This window comes from Cinclus cinclus, chromosome 3 (genome assembly GCF_963662255.1).
Source record: "Cinclus cinclus chromosome 3, bCinCin1.1, whole genome shotgun sequence".
NCBI classification, from domain to species: domain Eukaryota; kingdom Metazoa; phylum Chordata; class Aves; order Passeriformes; family Cinclidae; genus Cinclus; species Cinclus cinclus.
Window position 1 is genome coordinate 1,513,057 of NC_085048.1, and position 26,008 is coordinate 1,539,064.

A 26,008-nucleotide genomic window follows, 5' to 3' on the forward strand; every position below is an offset into this window, starting at 1 on the left:
ATAAAATAAGATAAAATAAAATAGAATAAAATAAAATAAGATAAAATAAAATACAATAAAATAACATAAAATAAAATAAAATAAAATAAGATAAAATAAAGATAAAATAAAATAAAAAAATAAAATAGAATAAAATAAAATAGAATAAAATAAAATAGAATAAAATAAAATAGAATAAAATAAAATAAAATAAAATAAAACAGAAACCCCACAAGATAAAGTAAGATAAAATAAAATAAAATAAGATAAAATAAAATAAAATAGAATAAAATAAAATAAATTAAAATAAAATAAAATAAAATTTAAAAATCCGCCGCCGCTTCCGGGAATAATTTGATTTTTTCCAGATTTTTTTTTTTTTTCCCCATTCAGAAAATTCCTTCAAAAAACAGAAAAAAATCCGAGAATTTTTTTTTTTTTTTTTTTTTTTCCCCACACGGGAAAATTTTGGAATTTTTTGTTTTTTTTTTTTATCCTTAGGGGAAAAAAAAAAAAAATAAATCACAGATCCGACCAAAAAAATAAATAAATAAAAAATTCCCACAGGAAAAAAGAGGAAAATGTTCAAACTTACCTGGGATTTCTGGAGGTGAGGGATGGATCATGGGAAATTTGGGATTTTCCAGAAAAATCTTAAAATTTTGGGAATGTCGAGGCCGGGAATTCCATGGGAATCTCAATTCCCTGCAGAGCCAAAAAAAAAAAAAATAAATAAAAATTTGAATTAATTTGGGAATTTTTCCTGGCAGAATTTTGGGATTTTTCAGATTTTTGGGGTTTTTTTATTTTATTTTTTTTGTTGTTGGGTCTCAATCCCCAAAAAAAAAAAAAAAAAAAAATTCCTAAAGAAAAAAAAAAAAGGCGGGAAAAGGAATTTTTTTTTTTTTTCCGGGAATTTTTTTTTTTTTCCGGGAATTTTTTTTTTTTCCGGGAATTTTTTTTTTTTTTCCGGGAATTTTTTTTTTTTTTCCGGGAATTTTTTCTCGTCCAGGATGAAATTAAAAATTTAATTCGTCCCCTGAAATTTAAAATAAATTCCCAATCCAAGCTGGAATTTTCTCTGTTTTTCCCAAAAAAAAATTCCTGGATTTTTTTTCTTTTTTTTTTTTCCCCTCCAAAAAAAAATTCTTGGATCCGTTTTCCTTTTCCTGAAAATTCCTGGATTTGCGTCGTTTTTTTTTTGTTTCCCAGAAATCATCCTCAAAAAAATTCACAAATTCCCAAAAAAATCCCAACGGATCCGTAACGATCCCAAAAAAATATCCAAGAAAAAATCCCCCCAAAAAATTCAGCGAGATCCCAAAATAGCCACAAAAAATCCCAAAAAATCCCTAAAAATCCCCCAAAAAAATTCAAGTTCCCAAAAAGTCTCCCAAGATCCCACAAACAACCCCCAAAAAATCCCGAAAAAATAATAATAAAAAAAAATCCCAAAAAAATTCCCAAAAAATCCCAAAGATCCCAAAAAATTCCCCAAAATCCCCAAAAAAATTCCTACTAGTCCCAAAAAAACCCCCAAAAAATCTCTCAAGATCCCAAAAAATGCCCCCAAAATTTAAAAAAAAATTCCCAAAAAAATTCCCAAAAAAATTTCAAAAAAATTTCAAAAAAATCCCCCCAAAAAATCCCCAAAAAATCCCAAAGTATTCCCCAAGATCCCCCAAAAAAAATCCCAATAAATCCCCAAAAACTCTTCCAAAAAATCCCCAAAAAATCCCAAAAATCCCACAAAAATCCCTAAAAATCCCTAAAAAATCCCCCCAAAAATTCAAGTTCCCAAAAAGTCTCCCACGATCCCATAAAAACCCCCCAAAAATCCAGAAAAAATTAAAAAAAAATCCCAAAAAATATCCCAAAAAATCCCAAAGATCCCAAAAAATTCCCTAAAAATCCCAAAGTATTCCCCAAGATCCCAAAAAAAAATCCCAATAAATCCCCAAAAATCCACAAAAAAATCCCCCAAAAAACCCCCAAAATGTCTCAGTGATCCCAAAAAAATCCCTAAAAAATCCCAAATTAATCCCAAAGATCCCAAAAAATTCCCCAAAATCCCCCCCAAAAAATCCTGATAATCCCAAAAAAAAAATCCCCTCAAAAAATCACCCAAGATCCCAAAAAATCCCTCCAAAATTTCAAAAAACTCCCAAAAAAATCCCCCCAAATTTAAAAAAAAAATCCCAAAAAAATCCCAAAAAAATCTCAATGATCCCAAAAAAGTCCCTAAAAATCCCAAAGTATTCCCCAAAATCCAAAAAAAAATCCCAAAAAAACCCCCAAAATCTCTTCCAAAAAATCCCCAAAAAATTCCCAAGAAACCCCTCCCAAATATCTCAATGATCCCAAAAAAAATCCCCAAAATACTCCCCAAGACCCCAAAAAAAAAGTGCCCAAAAAATCCCAAAAAATCCCCCAAAAAAATTTCCCAAAAAATTTCTCAAAAAAACCAAAAAATATCTCAATGATCCCAAAAAGTCCCTAAAAAATCCCCAAAAAAACCCCTAAAAAATCTGAAAAAAAAAAATCCCAAAAAACTTCCCAAAATCCCCCAAAAAATCCTGATAATCCCAAAAAAAATCCGTAAAATCTCCCTAGATCCCAAAAAATCCCAAAATTTAAAAAAAAAAAATCAAAAAAGTCCCAAAAAAATTCCAAAAAATCCCAATATTCAAAAAAAAATCCCAAAAAAAATCCCCCAAAAAAATCCCTAAAAAAATCCCGAAAAATCTCAAAAAATCCCCCAAAAAAATCCAAAAAAATCCCAAAAAATCCCCAAAAAAATTCTCAAAAAAAATCCCAAAAAATCCCTAAAAAATCCCCAAAAATCCCCAAAAAATTCAAGTTCCCAAAAAGTCTCCCAAGATCCCATAAAAACGCCCCAAAAATCCCGAAAAAATAAAAATCCCCAAAAAATCCCAATTATCCCAAAAAATTCCCCAAAATCCCCCAAAAAATTCCTAAACAAAATCCAAAAACAAAAATCACCCCCAAAAATCCCCCAGGATCCTAAAAAATCCCCCCAAAATTTAAACAAAAAAAAAGAAAATTCAAAAAAATCCCAAAAATCCCAAAAAAATCCCCAAAAGGTCCCAAAAATCCCCAAAAACTTCCAAAAAAAATCCCTTAAAAATCCCTTAAAAAATCCCTAAAAATTCCCAAAAAAATCCCTAAATAATTCCCAAAAAATCCCTAAAAAAAATCCCTAAAAAGCTTCCCAAAAAAATCCGTAAAAAAAAAAAACAAAAAAAAATACCCAAAAATTCCCAAAATTTCAAAAAAAAAAACCAAAAAAATCCCTAAAAATATTCCCTAAAAATCCCTTAAAAAACCCCCCAAAATCCCTAAAAAAATTCCCAAAAAATCCAAAGTAATTCCCTAAAAAAATTCCCCAAAAAACCCCAAAAATCCCAAAAAAATCTCAAAAAATTCCCCCAAAAAATCCCTAAAAAATTCCCAAAAAATTCCCAAAAAATTCCCCAAAAAAATCCCGAAAAAATTCCCAAAAAATCCCAAAAAAATCCCTAAAAAATCCAAAAAAATCCCTAAAAAATCCCAAAAAATTCCAGGGAAAATTCCAGGAAATGACAGAAAATTCCGAGGAAATCCTGAAAAAGTTCCAGGAAACTCCAGGAAATGTCGGAAAATTCCGAGGAAATCCTGGAAAAATTCTGGGAAAATTCCAGGAAATTTGAGAAAACTCAAGGAAATGGCAGAAAATTCAAGGAAATCCTGAAAAAGCTCTGGGAAAATTCCAAGAAAAACTCCAGGAAAATCCATGGAAATTCCCAGAAATCCCAGGAAAGCTCCAGGAAAACCTGGAAAGTTCAGGGAAAATTCCAGAAAATTTGGGAAAATTCCAGGAAAACTCCAGGAATTCCCAGGAAAACAAGAGAAAACCCCGGAAAACTCCACGGAAATTCCCAGAAATGACGGAGAATTCCGAGGAAATCCCAGGAAAGCTCCAGGAAATCCTGGAAAAATTCCAGGAAAATTCCAGAAAATTCGGGAAAATTCAAGGAAATCCTGGAAAAGTTCAGGGAAAATTCCAGAAAGTTTGAGACAATTCCAGCAAAACTCCAGGAATTCCCAGGAATCCTGGAAAAGTTCCAGGAAATTCCAGGAAAAGCTCCAGGAAATCCTGGAAAAATTCCAGGCAAAACTCCAGGAAGTGTCGGAAAATTCCGAGGAAATCCTGGAAAAGCTCAGGGAAAATTCCAAGAAAACTCCAGGAATTCCCAGGAAAACAAGAGGAAATCCTGGAAAACTCCACGGAAATTCCCAGAAATCCCAGAAAAGTTCCAGGAAATTCCCAGGAAAAACTCCAGGAAATCCTGGAAAAATTCCAGGAAAACCTGGAAAGTTCAGGGAAAATTCCAGAAAATTTGGGAAAATTCCAGGAAAACTCCAGGAAAACAAGAGGAAATCCCGGAAAACTCCACGGAAATTCCCAGAAATGACGGAAAATTCCGAGGAAATCCTGGAAAAGCTCCAGGAAAATTCCAGAAAATTCGCAAAAATTCAAGGAAATCCTGGAAAAGTTCAGGGAAAATTCCAGGAAAACTCCAGGAATTCCCAGGAAAACAAGAGGAAATCCTGGAAAAGTTCCAGGAAATTCCAGGAAAAGTTCAGGGAAAATTCCAGGGAATTTGGGAAAATTGGAAGAAAACTCCAGGAATTCCCAGAAATCCTGGGAAAGCTCTGAGAAATCCGGGAAAAGTTCAGGGAAAAATTCCAGAAAATTTGGGAAAAATCCTGGAAAATCCCCAGGAAAATCTGGAAAACTCCTGGAAATCCCAAAAAAGTTCCACAGAAATTCCCAGGAAATCCTGGAAAATCTCCAGGAAATTTGAGCAAAAAAGAAAATCCTGGAATTCCTGGAATTCCAAGAAAAAAAAATTTTTTTTTTCTTCCCGATTTTTTCTGCTGGGCCAGAAGAAAAAAAAAAAAAATGGGAATTTCAAGCACCAAAAATTCCAGGGGGAATTCGGGAAGCGCAGGGCGGGAAAAAAAAATTCCCAAAATTCCCAAAATTCCTGAGCAAAGAAATTTTAGGAATTTTTTAAGGAAAATTAAAAATAAAAAACCAAAAAAATTCCGGATTCCAAAAAAAAATTCCCGGGAAATTTTTTTCTGGAAACGCCAAAAAAAAAAAAAAAATTCCTGGAAAAGTGGGAACAGCTCCCAAAAAAAATTCCAGCTGGGAAAGGAGCAGAAAATTTGGGAATTGCGCTCCCGGATGGGATTTTTTTTTGGGGAGGGGGGGAAATTCCAAACATTTCTTTTCCAATTTTTTTTTTCCGGAATTTTGGGAATTTCGGCCGATCCCGAACCCTCTGGAATTTTCCAGGATTTCCCAAAGTTTAGGAAGGGGCAAAAAAATTCCAAAGGAATTTTTTTGGGATTCTTTACATCCCGAATTTTTTTCACGATTTCGGTCGGGAATGGAAAAGAATTTTTCCGCAAAAAAAAAAAAAATTGGGAATTCCAAGAATTCCAACAGGAAAAATTCCCAATTTTTTTGGTTTTTTTTTGGCTCAGCATTCCCAGTTTCTCGTTTTAGCCGGAATTCCATCCGGAATTCCGATGGATTCCAAAATCCATGGATTTATCCCGGATTTTTTTGCGGATGAAAAATTTGGGAATATGAAAATTCCGTGGATTTCAAAAAAAAAAAAAAAAAATCCGAGAGGGGGAAAAAAAAAAATCTCCAGGAATTCCAGGAATTCCTAAAATCGGGAATTCCGCGACCGTCGAGGAGCTGAAAATTCCAGAGGGAATTTGGGAAGAGCAGGGAGGGAAAAAATTCCCCAAATTCCCAAAATGTCCAAAATTCCAGGGAAGAAAAAAAAAAAAAAAATTTTGGGTTTTGTTGGGGAAAAAAAAAAAATCCCGGATTCACAAAATTCCCGGGAAAATTCTCCTGGATCCTGATTTTTTTTTTTTTTTTTTTTTTTTGGGAATGAAAAAAGATTTTTTTCTGTTTTTCCAGGAAAATCTTTGGGTTTCCAAAAATTTTTCCCAAAAAAATCCTGGAATTTTTTCTGGTTTTTTTTTCCAAAAATCCTGAAATTTCTTCCATTTTTCCTAAAAAATTCCAGAATTTTCTCCATTTTTCCATTAAAAACCCCAGATTTCCCAAATTTTTCCCCAAAAAATCCCAGAATTTCTCTCATTTTTTCCATGAAAATTCCCAGAATTTCCTCCATTTTTCCCTTAAAAATCGTGGAATTTTTTTCCATTTTTTTCCCCAAAAATTCCTGAATTTCCCCCATTTTTCCATTAAAATCCAAAAAATTCCCATTTTTTCCCAGAAAAAAATCCCAGGATTTCTCCCATTTTTCCCCAAATAAATTTTAAAAAAATTCTTCTACTTTTTCCCAAAAAATCCTGAAATTTCCCACATTTTTCCATGAAAATCCCGGAATTTCTCCCATTTTTTTCCCCTAAATATCTCTGGAATTTCCTCTGTTTTTCCCTTAAAAAATCCTGGAATTTTTTCCATTTTTTTCCCCAAAAATCCTGAAATTTCTTCCACTTTTCCCAAAAAAAATCCAGAATTTTCTCCATTTTTCCATGAAAATTCCTGGAATTTCCTCCATTTTTCCCTATAAAAATCCTGGATTTTTTTCCATTTTTTCCCCCAAAATCCTGAAATTTCTTCCTTTTTTCCCAAAAATTCCTGAATTTCCTCCATTTTTTCATTAAAATCCTCAAAATTCCCAAATTTTTCCCAAAAAATCCCAGAATTTATCCCATTTTTTCCATGAAAATGCCGGAATTTCTCCCATTTTTTTTTCCCTAAAAATTCCCGGAATTTCCTCCGTTTTTCCCTATAAAAATCCTGGAATTTTTTCCATTTTTTCCCCCAAAAATCCTGAAATTTCTCCCATTTTTTCATTAAAAATCCACAACAAATCCCAAAAAAAAAATCCACATTTCCCAAATATTCCCAATTTTTTTTCCCCCCCCCCCACGCACAAAAAATTCCAGGAATTTCCATCCCAAATCCCAGGGGGGAAAAAAAAAAAAAAATCCAGAATTAAAATTCCCAATTTTTCTTCCTTTTGTTGGGTCCCTCTTGGAATTCTTTGGGAATTTTTTAAGGGTTGGAACAAATTGGGAAAATTGGAATTTTTGGATTCTCACCGTGACCATCCTGAGGGATTTTGTTCCGGGTTTTTCCCAAAAAAAAAAAAAATTGGGGAAAAATTTGGGAATTCTGGAAAATTGAAGGGCAGGAAAAAAATTAAAAATTGGGAATTTGGGAAAAATTATAGCAGGGAAAAGGAAAAAATTGGGAATTGTAGAAAAATTAGGGGAGGGAAAAGGGAAAATTTGGGAATTCTGGAAAAATTAGGGAAGGGAAAAAATTGGGAATTCTGGAAAAATTTGGGGAAAGGAAGGGAAAAATTTGGGAATTTTGGAAAAATTTAAGGCAGGAAAAGGGGGAAAATTTGGGAATTCTGGAAAAATGAGGGCAAGGAAAAGAAAAATTTAGAGAATTGTGGAAAATTGAGGGCAGGGAAAGGAAAAAAATTGGGAATTTTGGGAAAATTGAGGGCAGAGAAAGGGGAATATTTGGGAATTTGGGAAGAAATAGGGCAGAAAAAGGAAAAAAATTGGGAATTCTTGAAAAATGAGGATAGGGAAAAAATGGGGAATTCTGGAAAACTGAGTGCAGGAAAAGGAAAAAAATTGGGAATTCTGGAAAATTTTAGGGCAGAGAAAGGGAAAAAATTTGGGAATTCTGGAAAAATGAGGATAGGGAAAGGGGAAAATTGGGGAATTCTGGAAAAATGAGGATAGGGAAAGAGAAAATTTTGGGAATTCTGGAAAAATTTGGGGAAAGGAAGGGAAAAATTTGGGAATTCTGGAAAAATGAGTGCAGGAAAAGGAAAAAAATGGGAATTGTGGAAAATTGTAGGGCAGAGAAAGGGAAAAAATTTGGGAATTCTGGAAAAATGAGGGCAGGGAAAGGGAAAAAATTGGGGAATTCTGGAAAAATGAGGATAGGGGAAAAATGGGGAATTCTGGAAAATTGAGGGCAGGGAAAGGGAAAAAATTTGGGAATTGTGGAAAACTGAGGGCAGGAAAAGGGGAAAAATTGGGAATTCTGGAAAAATGAGGATAGGGAAAGACAAAAATTCAGGAATTCTGGAAAAATTTGGGGAAAGGAAGGGAAAAATTTGGGAATTCTGGAAAAATGAGGATAGGGAAAAAATGGGGAATTCTGGAAAAATGAAGGCAGGGAAAAGGAAAAAATTGGGGAATTCTGGAAAAATGAGGATAGGGAAAGGGAAAAAAATTGGGAATTGTGGAAAACTGAGGGCAGGAAAAGGGGAAAAATTGGGGAATTCTGGAAAAATGAAGGCAGGGAAATGGAAAAAATTGGGGAATTCTGGAAAATTGAGGGCAGGAAAAGGGGAAAAATTGGGAATTCTGGAAAAATGAGGATAGGGAAAGACAAAAATTCAGGAATTCTGGAAAAATTTGGGGAAAGGAAGGGAAAAATTTGGGAATTCTGGACAAATGAGGATAGGGAAAAAATGGGGAATTCTGGAAAAATGAAGGCAGGGAAAAGGAAAAAATGGGGAATTCTTGAAAATTGAAGGCAGGGAAAGGGGAAAAATTTGGGAATTTGGGGAAAAAATAGGGAAGGAAAAAGAGAAAAAAATGGGAATTCTGGAAAAATGAGTGCAGGAAAAGGAAAAAAATTGGGAATTCTGGAAAATTTTAGGGCAGAGAAAGGGAAAAAATTTGGGAATTCTGGAAAATTGAGGGCAGGGAAAGGGAAAAATTTTGGGAATTGTGGAAAACTGAGGGCAGGAAAAGGGGAGAAATTGGGAATTCTGGAAAAATGAGGATAGGGAAAGAGAAAATTTTGGGAATTCTGGAAAAATTTGGGGAAAGGAAGGGAAAAATTTGGGAATTCTGGAAAAATGAGGATAGGGAAAGAGAAAATTTTGGGAATTCTGGAAAAATTTGGGGAAAGGAAGGGAAAAATTTGGGAATTCTGGAAAAATGAGTGCAGGAAAAGGAAAAAAATGGGAATTGTGGAAAATTGTAGGGCAGAGAAAGGGAAAAAATTTGGGAATTCTGGAAAAATGAGGGCAGGGAAAGGGAAAAAATTGGGGAATTCTGGAAAAATGAGGATAGGGAAAAAATGGGGAATTCTGGAAAATTGAGGGCAGGGAAAGGGAAAAAATTTGGGAATTGTGGAAAACTGAGGGCAGGAAAAGGGGAAAAATTGGGAATTCTGGAAAAATGAGGATAGGGAAAGACAAAAATTCAGGAATTCTGGAAAAATTTAGGGAAAGGAAGGGAAAAATTTGGGAATTCTGGACAAATGAGGATAGGGAAAAAATGGGGAATTCTGGAAAAATGAAGGCAGGGAAAAGGAAAAAATGGGGAATTCTTGAAAATTGAAGGCAGGGAAAGGGGAAAAATTTGGGAATTCTGGAAAAATGAGGATAGGGAAAGGGAAAAAATTTGGGAATTGTGGAAAACTGAGGGCAGGAAAAGGGGAAAAATTGGGGAATTCTGGAAAAATGAAGGCAGGGAAAGGGAAAAATTGGGGAATTCTGGAAAATTGAGGGCAGGGAAAGGGAAAAAATTTGGGAATTCTGGTAAACTGAGAGCAGGGAAATGGAAAAAAATGGGGATTATGAAAACTGAGGGTAGGAAAAGGGGAAAAATGTGGGAATTTTGGGAGAAGTGAGGGCGCAGAGCCCCCTGAAAGGAGCAATTCCCGATGCACCTGGCTCGGGAACGCCGCTCCAGCGGCACCCGCGGGATCCTCCTCTCCGGCAGCACTTTGGGGTTGGGTTTTTTGGGGTTTTTTTTTTTGGTTTATTTGGGATGTTTTCGTGGCTATCCATTATTTTTGCGGGATATTTATTGTATTTATTTTATTTTTTTTTTTTTATTTTTTGGGGGGGTTTATTTCGGGAATGTCACCCTCAGAACAAAGCGCTGCCCCACCCCAGGGCTCATCCCCCTCACGGGAGGGGTGAGGGGGCGGCGGTGCCATTTTTTTTTTTTTTAGGGTTTTTTTTTTTTTTCCCGGGAGGGAATTAAAAATGGAAATAAATTTAAAAGAGGAGAAAAAAAAATTAAAAAAAAAAAAATCAAATCAATGAGGCGGGGGAGCGAGGATGAGGAATTTCGATCGAGGTTGGGGGGGGGGGAATAAAAGCCGGTGGGAGTTTGGGGGTGAAGTTCGTGAGCGGCGCTGAGGCCGGGGGTGGCTGAGGGAAGGAATGGGGGAAGGAATGGGGGAAGGAATGGTGGGAAGGAATGGGGGAAGGAATGGTGGGAAGGAATGAGGGAATGAGGGAGGGAAGGGAAGGAGGGAAAGAAGGAGGGAAGGAGGGAAGGAGGGAGGGAAGGAGCGCGGGGTCCCTGAGGGGGGAGCGATGGCGGAGGGCGGGCCCGCAGCGAGGGGAGGGGAGGGGACGGAGCCGCGCTCAGCGAGGGGAGGAAGGAGAGAGAGAGGGAGGGAGGGAGAGAGAGAGAGAGAGAGAGAGAGAGAGAGGGGGAGGAGGAGGAGGAGGCCGCCATGGCCGGGGAAGGAGCGAACGAACGAACGAGCGAGCGGCGCCGCTCCTCCTTCCTTGCCGGCCCCGTGACAGCGGCCGCGGGAGCCGCGGGGCAGCGGCTCGGGCCGAGCTCCGCCGCGGGGCCCCGCTCGTTCCTCACTCACCTGCCGCTGACGGGGCCGAGGCCAACGGCGGCCAACGCCACAGCGACTCCCGCGGCCGGGCCGGGCCGGGCCGGGCCGGGTGAAGCGGCGCTTCCCGGGGCTTGCGGGAGATGAGGGTGGAGGGTGGAGGGAGGTGCTGGCGGCCCCGGCTCCGCTCAGGGGTTCCCCCGGCGCCCGCCGGGGCCCCTCGGCTGGGCGGCGCGGCGAGGCTGCGGGGCTCCGGCTCGGGCTCGCCGCGATCCTCCCTCCCTTCCCTCCTCCCGGCGGGACGGGGCGGAGCTGGGCACGGAGGACGAAGGGGGCGGTGGCGGCGGAGCTCCGCCGGGGATGGATCCTCCTCCTCCTCCTGCTGCTGCCCTTCCTCCTCCTCCTCCTCCTCCTCCGCTCTGAGGCCGAGGCCTCCGAGCCGCCGCCATCTTCTACCGGCAGGGCCGAGCCGAGGGCCCCCGGGGCGGCGGGGACCGGGACCGGGACCGGGAAGGCGGCGCCATGTTGGCGCCTGAGGGCGGCCGGCGCTGAGGGGCCCCGGGGATCGGCGCCCGGAGACACCGCGGTGCCCTCGGCCCGGGGATCTTCTCGGTGCCCTCGGCCCCGGGGACCTTCCCGGTGCCATCACCGTGCCCTCAGCCCCGGGACTTCGCCGGTGCCTTCAGCCCCGGTGTCCCTCCCGGTGTCCCCCCGGTGCCCTCAGCTCCGGGACCCCGCTGGTGCCACCGCTCTGCCCTCAGCCCCGGGAGCTCCCCGGTGTCCCCTCCCGGTGTCCCCTCCCGGTGTCCCCTCCCGGGGTCCCCTCCCGGGGTCCCCTCCCGGGGTCCCCTCCCGGTCCCGGTGTCCCCTCCCGGGGTCCCCTCCCGGTGTCCCCTCCCGGGGTCCCCTCCCGGTCCCGGTGTCCCCTCCCGGTGTCCCCTCCCGGTCCCATCCCAGCCGAGCTCCCGGCTCTGCCTCAGCCAGGGCCGAGTCAGCCTCTGAAATTCTGGGATTCGGGAATGGTTTGGGATGGGATCCTTGGATCTTCAATCCCATCCCAACCCCGCCAGCCCAAATTTTTCCAGACTTTCCTTGGACGCTCCCAGGGATTCTCTGGGAATTCCAGCCCAGCCGGGAATTCCTTCCCAAATCCCATTTCCCCCTTTCCCAGGGAATTCCCTCCATTCCCAGCCCGGCATTGGATCCGTCCCCATCCTGACTCCTCTGCGGGAAGGAATTTTGGGAATTCCCTGGGAATCCAGGACTCCAGGAAGGGTCTCCCTTCCCTTTTCCATCCCCGAATTCCATAAAAAATCCCTCGGGATGGATCCTGAGTGTGCTGGATCCCAGAATCCTGGAATTCCATTGGTATGATCCATGCATTTTAAATCCCATCCCGGTCTGCTCCAACCTTTCCTTGGACGCTCCCAGGGATTCTCTGGGAATTCCACCCCACCCTTTCCCACGTCCCAAGCCAAGATTTTATTCCCCCCCCCCAAATTCCCAATTAAATTTTTCCCAATTTCCCCAATTCCGAGTCACCGGAGCCGGATGGAGCCGAACTCACCTGGATCCGCCGCTCCTTCTCCTCCTCTCTTCCCGATTTTTCCCGTTTCCCATCGGGTGAAGTTGTTTACCTTGATATTCCCGATGGGAATGGTGAGCGCCGGCGTTCCGGAAAAACAAGTGGGATTTGAAAGGCCCAGGTGAAGGCAGCATTGGGAATTCTCCCTCCAGCAACACCTGATCCCGGGTTTTGGCTTTTCCCAGGAAAATCCATTGCGAGGCGGAATTCCCGGAGAAGCTCTGGCACCTGCCTCGGATCCTTCGGAGCGTCCAAGGAAAAGTTGGAAAATTTTGGGATGTTTGGGTTGGAAAGGGATGGGATTTAAAATGCATGGATCCCATCTGAAGAATTCTGGGATCCAGGACACTCAGGATCCATCCCAAGGGATTTTTTATGGAATTCTGGGATGGAAAAGGGAAGGGAGACCCTTCCTGAAGCCCTGAATTCCCAGGGAATTCCCAAAATTCCTTCCCGCAGAGGAGTCGGGATGGGGACAGATCCAGTGCCGGGATGGGAATGGAGAGAATTCCCTGGGAAAGGAGAAATGGGATTTGGGAAGGAATTCCCAGAAAACCCCTGGGAGCGTCCAAGGAACGTTTGGAGCATTCTGGGATCCTGGGAGGTGCCGGGGTCGGAATGGGATGAGATTCCCAGCACGAGAAAAATCCTGATTTCCAACCTCTCCATTTTTTTTTCCCCCAATCCCGATTTTTTTTTTTTTTTTTTTTTTTTTTTAACCCAAGGCATTTTTCCAGCCGGGACAATTCCCTGGGAAGGGAAAATTCCATGGAAAGTTCTGTTGGAAAAACTGGGATGGCATGAGAGGGGAAAGGGAGGCGACGTCCTGGATGGTGCTGCCTTCTGCAGAGATTCCTGATGGATGCACGGGGTGGGAAAAGGGGGAAAAAAGTGGGAAAAAGTGGGAAAAGGGAAAAGGAAAAGGAGGGGAAAAGGGAAATGGAAAACGGGGGGAAAGGAAAGGGAAAAAAAATGAGGGAAATGGGAAAAAAAGAGGGGAAGGGAAATGGAAAATGGGGGAAAAGGAAAGGGGGAAAAATGGAGAAGAAAAGGGAAAAGGAGAATAAAGGGGAAAAGGGAAAAATGGAAGAGGGGAAATGGGGAAAAAATGAAAGTGGAAAAAGGAAAAATGGGGGGAAAGAAAAAGGGAAAAGGAGGAAAAAAGGGAATAGGAAACAAGGGGGAAAGGGGAAAAGGGAAAAGGAGAAAAAAGGGAAAAAGAAGAAAAGGGGGAAGGAGGGGAAAGAGAAAAGAGAAAAAAGGGGGGGAAAGGGAAGGAGAAAGGGAAAGGAAAAAGGGGAAAAGGGGGGAAGGGGAAAAGGAAAAGGGGGAAAGGGAAAAAAGGGGAAAGGGAAAAAGGGAAAAAAGGGGGAAAGGGAAAAAGGGGAAAGGAAAAAAAGGAAAGGGGAAAAAAGGGGAAAGGGAAAAAGGGGAAAAGGGAAAAAAGGGGGAAAGGGGAAAAGGGAAAAAGGGGGAAGAGGGAAAAAGGGGGAAAGGGAAAATGGGGAAAAGGGAAAAAAGGGGAAAAGGAAAAAAGGGGAAAGAGGGAAAAGGGGGGAAGAGGGGAAAAGGGGGAAAGGGAAAATGGGGAAGAAAAGGAAAAAGGAGAAAAAAGGAAAAGGGGAAGGGGGTAAGGGGAAAAGGGAAGAGATTTGAGGAAGGAAAGGGATTAGGGAAGGGATTTAAGGAATGGAAGGGAATTTGGGATGGGATTTAGGGAATGGATTCAGGAAAAAGGAAAAGATTTTGGGATGGGATTTAGGAAAGGGAAAGGATTTCGGGAAGGGATTTAAGGAATGGATTCAGGAAAAGGGAAGGGAAAATATTTCAGGATGGGAAAGGATTTCGGGAATGGCTCAGAATTCCAGGATTTCGGGAATTGGGATGTGCTGGTCAGGGAAGGGAATGGGAATGGATTTGGGAATGGGAAGGGATTTTAGGGAGTGGAGTCCAGGACAGAGAAGGATCCGGGCTGGAGCGGGATCCAGAATGGACCGGGATCCCTGGAAAAGGAAACTGGGAGAGATGGAAGTGTTGGAAAAATGGGAATGGGGGGGGGAAAAAACTGGGATAGAGGATGGATGAGGGAGGAGAAGAGATCCGAGAGGGAGCGGGAATTCGGGATGGGGATCCGGGATGGAGCGGGAATTCGGGATGGGGATCAGGGATGGAGCGGGAATTCAGGATGGGGATCAGGGATGGAGTGGGAATTTGGGATGGAACAGGAATTCGGGATGGGGATCCGGGATGGAGCGGGAATTCGGGATGGGGGTCTGGAATGGAGCGGGAATTCAGGATGGGGAGAGATCCGAGATGATCGGGATCCAATAAAGGGATCTGGACAGGGATCTGGGAAGGATCCAGAACAGGGATCCGGGATGGACTGGGATCTGGGAGGGATCAACATCCAGAACAGGGATCTGGGACAGGGATCAGGATCTGGGATAAGGATCCAGGATGGATTGGGATCCAGGACAGGGATCTGGGATGGATTGGGATCCAGGACAGGGATCTGGGATGGATTGGGATCTGGGACAGGGATCCGGGATGGATTGGGATCCGGGACAGGGATCTGGGATGGATTGGGATCAGGGACAGGGATCTGGGATGGATTGGGATCCGGGACAGGGATCCGGGATGGATTGGGATCCGGGACAGGGATCTGGGATGGATTGGGATCCGGGACAGGGATCTGGGATGGATTGGGATCAGGGACAGGGATCTGGGATGGATTGGGATCCGGGACAGGGATCTGGGATGGATTGGGATCAGGGACAGGGATCTGGGATGGATTGGGATCCAGGACAGGGATCTGGGATGGATTGGGATCTGGGACAGGGATCCGGGATGGATTGGGATCCGGGACAGGGATCTGGGATGGATTGGGATCAGGGACAGGGATCTGGGATGGATTGGGATCCGGGACAGGGATTTGGGATGGATTGGGATCTGGGACAGGGATCTGGAATGGATTGGGATCCAGGACAGGGATCCGGGATGGATTGGGATCCAGGACAGGGATTTGGGATGGATTGGGATCCAGGACAGGGATCTGGGATGGATTGGGATCTGGGACAGGGATCTGGGATGGATTGGGATCTGGGATGGATTGGGACCCAGGACAGGGATCCGGGATGGATTGGGATCCAGGACAGGGATCCCGAATGGATTGGGATCCAGGACAGGGATCTGGGATGGATTGGGATCTGGGATGGATTGGGACCCAGGACAGGGATCCGGGATGGATTGGGATCCAGGACAGGGATCCCGAATGGATTGGGATCCAGGACAGGGATCCGGGATGGATTGGGATCTGGAACAGGGATTTGGGATGGATTGGGATCCGGGACAGGGATCTGGGATGGATTGGGATCTGGGATGGATTGGGATCCGGGATGGATTGGGATCCAGGACAGGGATCCGGGATGGATTGGGATGTGGGATGGATTGGGATCCAGGACAGGGATCTGGGATGGATTGGGATCTGGGACAGGGATCTGGGATGGATTGGGATCTGGGACAGGGATCCGGAATGGATTGGGATCCAGGACAGGGATCTGGGATGGATTGGGATCTGGGATGGATTGGGACCCAGGACAGGGATCCGGGATGGATTGGGATCCAGGACAGGGATCCGGGATGGATTGGGATCCAGGACAGGGGTCCCGAATGGATTGGGATCCAGGACAGGGATCCGGGATGGATTGGGATCTGGAACAGGGATTTGGGATGGATTGGGATCCGGGACAGGGATCTGGGATGGATTGGGATCTGGGATGGATTGGGATCCGGGATGGATTGGGATCCGGGATGGATTGGGATCCAGGACAGGGATCCGGGATGGATTGGGATGTGGGATGGATTGGGATCCAGGACAGGGATCTGGGATGGATTGGGATCTGGGACAGGGATCTGGGATGGATTGGGATCTGGGACAGGGATCCGGAATGGATTGGGATCCAGGACAGGGATCTGGGATGGATTGGGATCTGGGATGGATTGGGATCCGGGACAGGGATTTGTGATGGATTGGGATCCAGGACAGGGATCTGGGATGGATTGGGATCTGGGATGGATTGGGATCCGGGACAGGGATCTGGGATGGATTGGGATCTGGGATGGATTGGGATCTGGGACAGGGATCTGGGATTGATTGGGATCCAGGACAGGGATCTGGGATGGATTGGGATCTGGGATGGATTGGGATCCAGAACAGGGATCTGGGATGGATTGGGATCTGGGATGGATTGGGATCCGGGACAGGGATCTGGGATGGATTGGGATCCAGGACAGGGATCCCGAATGGATTGGGATCCAGGACAGGGATCCGGAATGGATTGGGATCCGGGACAGGGATCTGGGATGGATTGGGATCTGGGATGGATTGGGATCCGGGACAGGGATCTGGGATGGATTGGGATCCAGGACAGGGATTTGGGATGGATTGGGATCCAGGACAGGGATCTGGGATGGATTGGGATCTGGGATGGATTGGGATCCGGGATGGATTGGGATCTGGGACAGGGATCTGGGATGGATTGGGATCTGGGATGGATTGGGATCCGGGACAGGGATCCGGGATGGATTGGGATCCGGGACAGGGATCTGGGATGGATTGGGATCCGGGACAGGGATTTGTGATGGATTGGGATCCAGGACAGGGATCCGGGATGGATTGGGATCCAGGACAGGGATTTGGGATGGATTGGGATCTGGGATGGATTGGGATCCGGGACAGGGATCCGGGATGGATTGGGATCCGGGACAGGGATCTGGGATGGATTGGGATCTGGGATGGATTGGGATCTGGGACAGGGATTTGGGATGGATTGGGATCCGGGACAGGGATTTGGGATGGATTGGGATCCGGGACAGGGATTTGGGATGGATTGGGATCCGGGACAGGGATTTGGGATGGATTGGGATCCGGGACAGGGATCCGGGATGGATTGGGATCCGGGACAGGGATTTGGGATGGATTGGGATCCTGGACAGGGATTTGGGATGGATTGGGATCCAGGACAGGGATCCGTGAATGCCCTTCCATGGGGGCCGGGCCCCCCGGGCACTGTGGGGTTCAGGGGTGCGGATTTGGGGTTCAGGATCCAAAATTTGGGGTTCAGGATCCAAAATTTGGGATGCGGATTTTGGGGAGCGGGATCCCCATTTTGGGGGTGGGAATTTGGTGCGTGGGAATTCCCACCAGGAATTTGGGAATTCGGGAAGAGATCCCGGAGTTTTTTAGGGATTTTGAAGCCAAATCCCAGATGCTGGAGGAGTCACGGCCGTGGGGATTCCCAGATATCCCAAAAGAATCCCAGGAATGCTGAGTCTGGTGGCAAGGGAACTTTGGGATTCGAGATTCCAAAGTTTGGGAAATGGGGCTTGGATGGGAGGAGGAGATGGAGTTTTAGGATTTCCTTAAAGAGGGCGTGGATTTGGGGGATCCCAGTGGGAATGGGGTGGGAATCCAAATCCAATCCTATCCCCATCCCAAATCCAATCCCACATCCTGTCTCCATCCCATCCCAACTCCTTCCCAATCCTATCCCATCCCAATCCCAAATCTCATCCCATCCCAAAATCCCAAATCCCAAATCCCAAATCCCAAATCCCATCCCATCCCATCCCATCCCATCCCATCCCATCCCATCCCAATTCCTTCCAAATCCTATCCCATTCCAATCCCAAATCCCATCCATTAGATGATCCCATTCCCATCAGGACAATCCTGATCCCATTCCCATTGGATGATCCCATTCCCTGTGGGACGATCCCGATCCCATTCCCATTGGACGATCCCATTCTCATTCCCCCATCGGGTGATCCCATTGGACAATCCCGATCTCCTTCCCATCAGGACAATCCCGATCCCATTCCCACTGGACAACCCCAATCCCATTCCCATTCCCACTGGATGATCTCGATCCCATTGGACAATCCTGTTCCCATTCCCATTGGATGATCCCAATTCCATCGGGATGATCCCGATCCCATTCCCTTTGGACGATCCCATTCCCTGTGGGACGATCCTGATCCCATTCCCATTGGACGATCCTGATCCCATTCCCATTGGACGATCCCATTCCCCACGGGATGATCCCGATCCCATTCCCCTTGGACGATCCTGATCCCATTCCCATTGGACGATCCCATTCCCCACAGGATGATCCCGATCCCATTCCCATTGGATGATGCCATTCCCTGTGGGACGCTCCCGATCCCATTCCCATTGGACAATCCCATTCTCATTCCCCCATCGGGTGATCCCATTGGACAATCCCGATCTCCTTCCCATCATGACAATCCCAATCCCATTCCCATTCCTATTCCCATTGGATGATCCCATTCCCCATTGGATGATCCTGGTCCCATTCCCATTGGACGATCCCAATCCCACTCCCCCATGGGACGATCCCATTCCCAACAGGAGGATCCCATTGCCGCATGGGACGATCACGATCCTATTCCCATTGGATGATCCTGGTCCCATTGGACAATCCAAATCCCATTCCCATTGGACGATCCCATTCCCCACGGGACGATCCCGATCCCATTCCCATTGGACGATCCCATTACCCACGGGACGATCCTGATCCCATTCCCATTGGACGATCCCATTCCCCACAGGATGATCCTGGTCCCATTCCCATTGGACGATCCCATTCCCCCGTGGGATGATCCCAATCCCATTCCCCACGGGACGATCCTGATCCCATTCCCATTGGACGATCCTGATCCCATTCCCATTGGACGATCCCATTACCCACAGGACGATCCCGATCCCATTCCCATTGGATGATCCCATTCCCCCGTGGGAAGATCCTGATCCCATTCCCCACGGGATGATCCCAATCCCATTCCTATTGGACCATCCCATTCTCCCGTGGGACGATCCCGATCCCATTCCCATTGGACGATCCCATTCTCCCGTGGGACGATCCCGATCCCATTCTCATTGGACGATCCCATTCTCCCATGGGACGATCCCGATCCCATTCTCATTGGACGATCCCATTCTCCCGTGCGACGATCCCGATCCCATTCCCATTGGACGATCCCATTCTCCCGTGCGACGATCCCGATCCCGTTCCGGTGCAGAAGGGCGGGGCCGAGTCCCGGTGCGGGGTCCGAAGGTCCCGGTCCCGCCCGGCCCCGCTGCCGTTCCGGGTTAATGATTTCCCGGGAAAGGCACCGGGACAGCTCCGGGAACCCGCGGGACTTTGAGCCGGGCCGGGGCCGAGCTTGGGGTCAGAGCCGGACGGGGACGGAGCCCGGAACCCAAAGGGGGCTGAACCAGAACCACAAATGGGGCCGAACCCAAACCCCAATGGGGACGAACCAGAACCCCCGAAACCCAAATGGGGCTGAACCCCAGAACCCCTGAAACCCAAACGGGGCTGAACCCGAACCCCAAATGGGGCTGAACCCGAACCCCAAATGGGACCAAACCCAAACCCCAAATGGGGCCGAACCAGAACCCCAAATGGGGCCGAACCCGAACCCCAAATGGGGCTGAACCCCTGAACCCCAAATGGGACCAAACCCAAACCACAAATGGGGCTGAACCCCTGAACCCCAAATGGGGCCAAACCCAAACCACAAACGGGGCTGAACCAGAACCCCAAATGGGACCAAACCCAAACCACAAACGGGGCCGAACCAGAACCAGAATTGGGGCTGAACCCGAACCCCAAATGGGGCCGAACCCCAAATGGGGCCGAACCCCAGAACCCCTGAACCCCAAATGGGGCCAAACCCAAACCCCAAATGGGGCTGAACCCCAGAACCCCTGAACCCCAAAAGGGCGAAACCCAAACCACAAACGGGGCTGAACCAGAACCAGAATTGGGGCTGAACCCAAACCCCAAATGGGGCTGAACCAGAACCCCAAATGGGGCCGAACCCAAACCACAAATGGGGCTGAACCCCTGAACCCCAAATGGGACCAAACCCAAACCACAAATGGGGCTGAACCCCAGAACCCCAAAAGGGGCTGAACCCCCGAACCCCAAATGGGGCCGAACCCCAAATGGGGCCGAACCCCAGAACCCCTGAACCCCAAATGGGGCCAAACCCAAACCCCAAATGGGGCTGAACCCCAGAACCCCTGAACCCCAAAAGGGCGAAACCCAAACCACAAACGGGGCTGAACCAGAACCAGAATTGGGGCTGAACCCAAACCCCAAATGGGGCTGAACCAGAACCAGAATTGGGGCTGAACCCAAACCCCAAATGGGGCTGAACCAGAACCCCAAATGGGGCCGAACCCAAACCCCAAATGGGGCTGAACCCCTGAACCCCAAATGGGACCAAACCCAAACCACAAATGGGGCTGAACCCCTGAACCCCAAATGGGACCAAACCCAAACCACAAATGGGGCTGAACCCCAGAACCCCAGAAGGGGCTGAACCCCTGAACCCCAAATGGGGCCAAACCCAAACCACAAACGGGGCTGAACCAGAACCAGAATTGGGGCTGAACCCGAACCCCAAATGGGGCCGAACCCCAAATGGGGCCGAACCCCAGAACCCCTGAACCCCAATAGGGCGAAACCCAAACCACAAACGGGGCTGAACCAGAACCAGAATTGGGGCTGAACCCAAACCCCAAATGGGGCTGAACCAGAACCAGAATTGGGGCTGAACCCAAACCCCAAATGGGGCTGAACCAGAACCAGAATTGGGGCTGAACCCAAACCCCAAATGGGGCTGAACCCCTGAACCCCAAATGGGACCAAACCCAAACCCCAAATGGGGCTGAACCCCTGAACCCCAAATGGGACCAAACCCAAACCACAAACGGGGCCGAACCAGAACCAGAATTGGGGCTGAACCCGAACCCCAAATGGGGCCGAACCCCAAATGGGGCCGAACCCCAGAACCCCTGAACCCCAAATGGGGCCAAACCCAAACCCCAAATGGGGCTGAACCCCAGAACCCCTGAACCCCAAAAGGGCGAAACCCAAACCACAAACGGGGCTGAACCAGAACCAGAATTGGGGCTGAACCCAAACCCCAAATGGGGCTGAACCAGAACCCCAAATGGGGCCGAACCCAAACCACAAATGGGGCTGAACCCCTGAACCCCAAATGGGACCAAACCCAAACCACAAATGGGGCTGAACCCCAGAACCCCAAAAGGGGCTGAACCCCCGAACCCCAAATGGGGCCGAACCCCAAATGGGGCCGAACCCCAGAACCCCTGAACCCCAAATGGGGCCAAACCCAAACCCCAAATGGGGCTGAACCCCAGAACCCCTGAACCCCAAAAGGGCGAAACCCAAACCACAAACGGGGCTGAACCAGAACCAGAATTGGGGCCGAACCCAAACCCCAATGGGGACGAACCAGAACCCCCGAAACCCAAATGGGGCTGAACCCCAGAACCCCTGAAACCCAAACGGGGCTGAACCCGAACCCCAAATGGGGCTGAACCCGAACCCCAAATGGGACCAAACCCAAACCCCAAATGGGGCCGAACCAGAACCCCAAATGGGGCCGAACCCGAACCCCAAATGGGGCTGAACCCCTGAACCCCAAATGGGACCAAACCCAAACCCCAAATGGGGCTGAACCCCTGAACCCCAAATGGGACCAAACCCAAACCACAAATGGGGCTGAACCCCTGAACCCCAAATGGGGCCAAACCCAAACCACAAACGGGGCTGAACCAGAACCCCAAATGGGACCAAACCCAAACCACAAACGGGGCCGAACCAGAACCAGAATTGGGGCTGAACCCGAACCCCAAATGGGGCCGAACCCCAAATGGGGCCGAACCCCAGAACCCCTGAACCCCAAATGGGGCCAAACCCAAACCCCAAATGGGGCTGAACCCCAGAACCCCTGAACCCCAAAAGGGCGAAACCCAAACCACAAACGGGGCTGAACCAGAACCAGAATTGGGGCTGAACCCAAACCCCAAATGGGGCTGAACCAGAACCCCAAATGGGGCCGAACCCAAACCACAAATGGGGCTGAACCCCTGAACCCCAAATGGGACCAAACCCAAACCACAAATGGGGCTGAACCCCAGAACCCCAAAAGGGGCTGAACCCCCGAACCCCAAATGGGGCCGAACCCCAAATGGGGCCGAACCCCAGAACCCCTGAACCCCAAATGGGGCCAAACCCAAACCCCAAATGGGGCTGAACCCCAGAACCCCTGAACCCCAAAAGGGCGAAACCCAAACCACAAACGGGGCTGAACCAGAACCAGAATTGGGGCTGAACCCAAACCCCAAATGGGGCTGAACCAGAACCAGAATTGGGGCTGAACCCAAACCCCAAATGGGGCTGAACCAGAACCCCAAATGGGGCCGAACCCAAACCCCAAATGGGGCTGAACCCCTGAACCCCAAATGGGACCAAACCCAAACCACAAATGGGGCTGAACCCCTGAACCCCAAATGGGACCAAACCCAAACCACAAATGGGGCTGAACCCCAGAACCCCAGAAGGGGCTGAACCCCTGAACCCCAAATGGGGCCAAACCCAAACCACAAACGGGGCTGAACCAGAACCAGAATTGGGGCTGAACCCGAACCCCAAATGGGGCCGAACCCCAAATGGGGCCGAACCCCAGAACCCCTGAACCCCAATAGGGCGAAACCCAAACCACAAACGGGGCTGAACCAGAACCAGAATTGGGGCTGAACCCAAACCCCAAATGGGGCTGAACCAGAACCAGAATTGGGGCTGAACCCAAACCCCAAATGGGGCTGAACCAGAACCAGAATTGGGGCTGAACCCAAACCCCAAATGGGGCTGAACCCCTGAACCCCAAATGGGACCAAACCCAAACCCCAAATGGGGCTGAACCCCTGAACCCCAAATGGGACCAAACCCAAACCACAAACGGGGCCGAACCAGAACCAGAATTGGGGCTGAACCCGAACCCCAAATGGGGCCGAACCCCAAATGGGGCCGAACCCCAGAACCCCTGAACCCCAAATGGGGCCAAACCCAAACCCCAAATGGGGCTGAACCCCAGAACCCCTGAACCCCAAAAGGGCGAAACCCAAACCACAAACGGGGCTGAACCAGAACCAGAATTGGGGCTGAACCCAAACCCCAAATGGGGCTGAACCAGAACCCCCGAAACCCAAATGGGGCTGAACCCCAGAACCCCTGAACCCCAAATGGGGCCGAACCCAAACCCCAAATGGGGCTGAACCCCTGAACCCCAAATGGGGCCGAACCCAAACCACAAATGGGGCTGAACCCCTGAACCCCAAATGGGACCAAACCCAAACCACAAATGGGGCTGAACCCCAGAACCCCAAAAGGGGCTGAACCCCCGAACCCCAAATGGGGCCGAACCCCAAATGGGGCCGAACCCCAGAACCCCTGAACCCCAAATGGGGCCAAACCCAAACCCCAAATGGGGCTGAACCCCAGAACCCCTGAACCCCAATAGGGCGAAACCCAAACCACAAACGGGGCTGAACCAGAACCAGAATTGGGGCTGAACCCAAACCCCAAATGGGGCTGAACCAGAACCAGAATTGGGGCTGAACCCAAACCCCAAATGGGGCTGAACCAGAACCCCAAATGGGGCCGAACCCAAACCCCAAATGGGGCTGAACCCCTGAACCCCAAATGGGACCAAACCCAAACCACAAATGGGGCTGAACCCCTGAACCCCAAATGGGACCAAACCCAAACCACAAATGGGGCTGAACCAGAACCCCAAATGGGACCAAACCCAAACCACAAACGGGGCCGAACCAGAACCAGAATTGGGGCTGAACCCGAACCCCAAATGGGGCCGAACCCCAAATGGGGCCGAACCCCAGAACCCCTGAACCCCAAATGGGGCCAAACCCAAACCACAAATGGGGCTGAACCCCTGAACCCCAGAAGGGGCTGAACCCCTGAACCCCAAATGGGGCCAAACCCAAACCACAAACGGGGCTGAACCAGAACCAGAATTGGGGCTGAACCCGAACCCCAAATGGGGCCGAACCCCAAATGGGGCCGAACCCCAGAACCCCTGAACCCCAAATGGGGCCAAACCCAAACCCCAAATGGGGCTGAACCAGAACCAGAATTGGGGCTGAACCCAAACCCCAAATGGGGCTGAACCAGAACCCCAAATGGGACCAAACCCAAACCACAAACGGGGCTGAACCCGAACCCCAAATGGGGCCGGAACTGCAGGAATTCCCCTCTCCCCATTCCTCTTTTTTTTTTTTTTTTCGTGGAGTTTTCCCCAAATCCAGCAGAAAAAATCCCACAATTATCCCCAAAAATCCACAACGGAAATCCAAAAATTATTCCCAAAATCCAGCACAGAAATCCGGGATTTATTCCAAAACTCCATCAGAACAATCCGAGAAATATTCCAAAAAACCCTGGGAAAAAATCCCGGAATGATCCCAAAAATCCAACACAAAAATTCCAAAATCCAGCACAGGAATTCCAAAATTATCCCCAAAATACAGCACAAAAATCCCAAAATTATGCCAAAATTTGGAATAAAATGGGACAAAAAATGTGATTACAGTGGGACTAAAGTGGAAAAAAGAATGGGGAAAAAAACTGAGAAAAAAGGGGGAAAAGGGAAAAAAATTGGGAAAATAATGGGAAAAAAATTCTGAAGAATTTGGGAATAAAATGGAAACAAAATGATAAATATTGGGAATAAAATGGGAATAAAAAGGGAAAAATTGGGAAGAAAATGGGGAAATATTGGGAATAAAATGGGGAAATATTGGGAATAAAATGGGGAAATATTGGGAATAAAATGGGAGAAAATTGGGAATAAAATGGGGGGAAATTGGGAATAAAATGGGAAATATTGGGAATAAAATGGGGAAATATTGGGAACAAAATGGGGGAAAATTGGAAATAAAATGAGGGAAAATCGGGAATAAAATGGGGGAAAATTGGGAATAAAATGGGAAATATTGGGAATAAAATGGGGAAAATTGGGAATAAAATGGGGAAAAATTGGGAATAAAATGGGGAAAAATTGGGAATAAAATGGGGAAAAATTGGGAATAAAATGGGGAAATATTGGGAACAAAATGGGGGAAAATTGGAAATAAAATGAGGGAAAATCGGGAATAAAATGGGGGAAAATTGGGAATAAAATGGGGAAAAATTGGGAATAAAATGGGGGAAATATTGGGAATAAAATGGGGAAATACTGGGAATAAAATGGGGAAATATTGGGAATAAAATGGGGGAAAATTGGGAATAAAATGGGGGAAAATTGGAATAAAATGGGGGAAAATTGGGAATAAAATGGGGAAAAATTGGGAATAAAATGGGGAAAAATTGGGAATAAAATGGGGGAAATATTGGGAATAAAATGGGGAAATATTGGGAATAAAATGGGGAAATATTGGGAATAAAATGGGGGAAAATTGGGAATAAAATGGGGAAAAATTGGGAATAAAATGGGGGAAAATTGGGAATAAAATGGGGGGAAACTGGGAATAAAATGGGGAAATATTGGGAATAAAATGGCGGAAAAATTGGGAATAAAATGGGGAAATATTGGGAATAAAATGGGGGAAAATTGGGAATAAAATGGGGAAAAATTGGGAATAAAATGGGGGAAATATTGGGAATAAAATGGGGAAATATTGGGAATAAAATGGGGGAATATTGGGAATAAATGGGGGAAAATTGGGAATAAAATGGGGGAAAATTGGGAATAAAATGGGGAAAATTGGGAATAAAATGGGGAAAAATTGGGAATAAAATGGGGGAAAATTGGGAATAAAATGGGGAAAAATTGGGAAT

General features: G+C 47.1%; 1 protein-coding gene across 1 annotated transcript in view; it reads right to left on the reverse strand.

Annotated features, from left to right (window-relative positions):
• NCOA1 (nuclear receptor coactivator 1) overlaps positions 1-10,901 on the reverse strand; it is a 90,472-nt gene extending 79,571 nt beyond the window's left edge. The window contains exons 1-2 of the mRNA XM_062489590.1: positions 10,700-10,901; positions 575-684 (exon numbers count right to left, since the gene is read on the reverse strand). The gene's annotated coding sequence lies outside the window, so the exon portion shown is untranslated. The remainder of the gene's footprint in view (positions 1-574; positions 685-10,699) is intronic.
• Between the last annotated feature and the right edge of the window lie 15,107 nt (positions 10,902-26,008).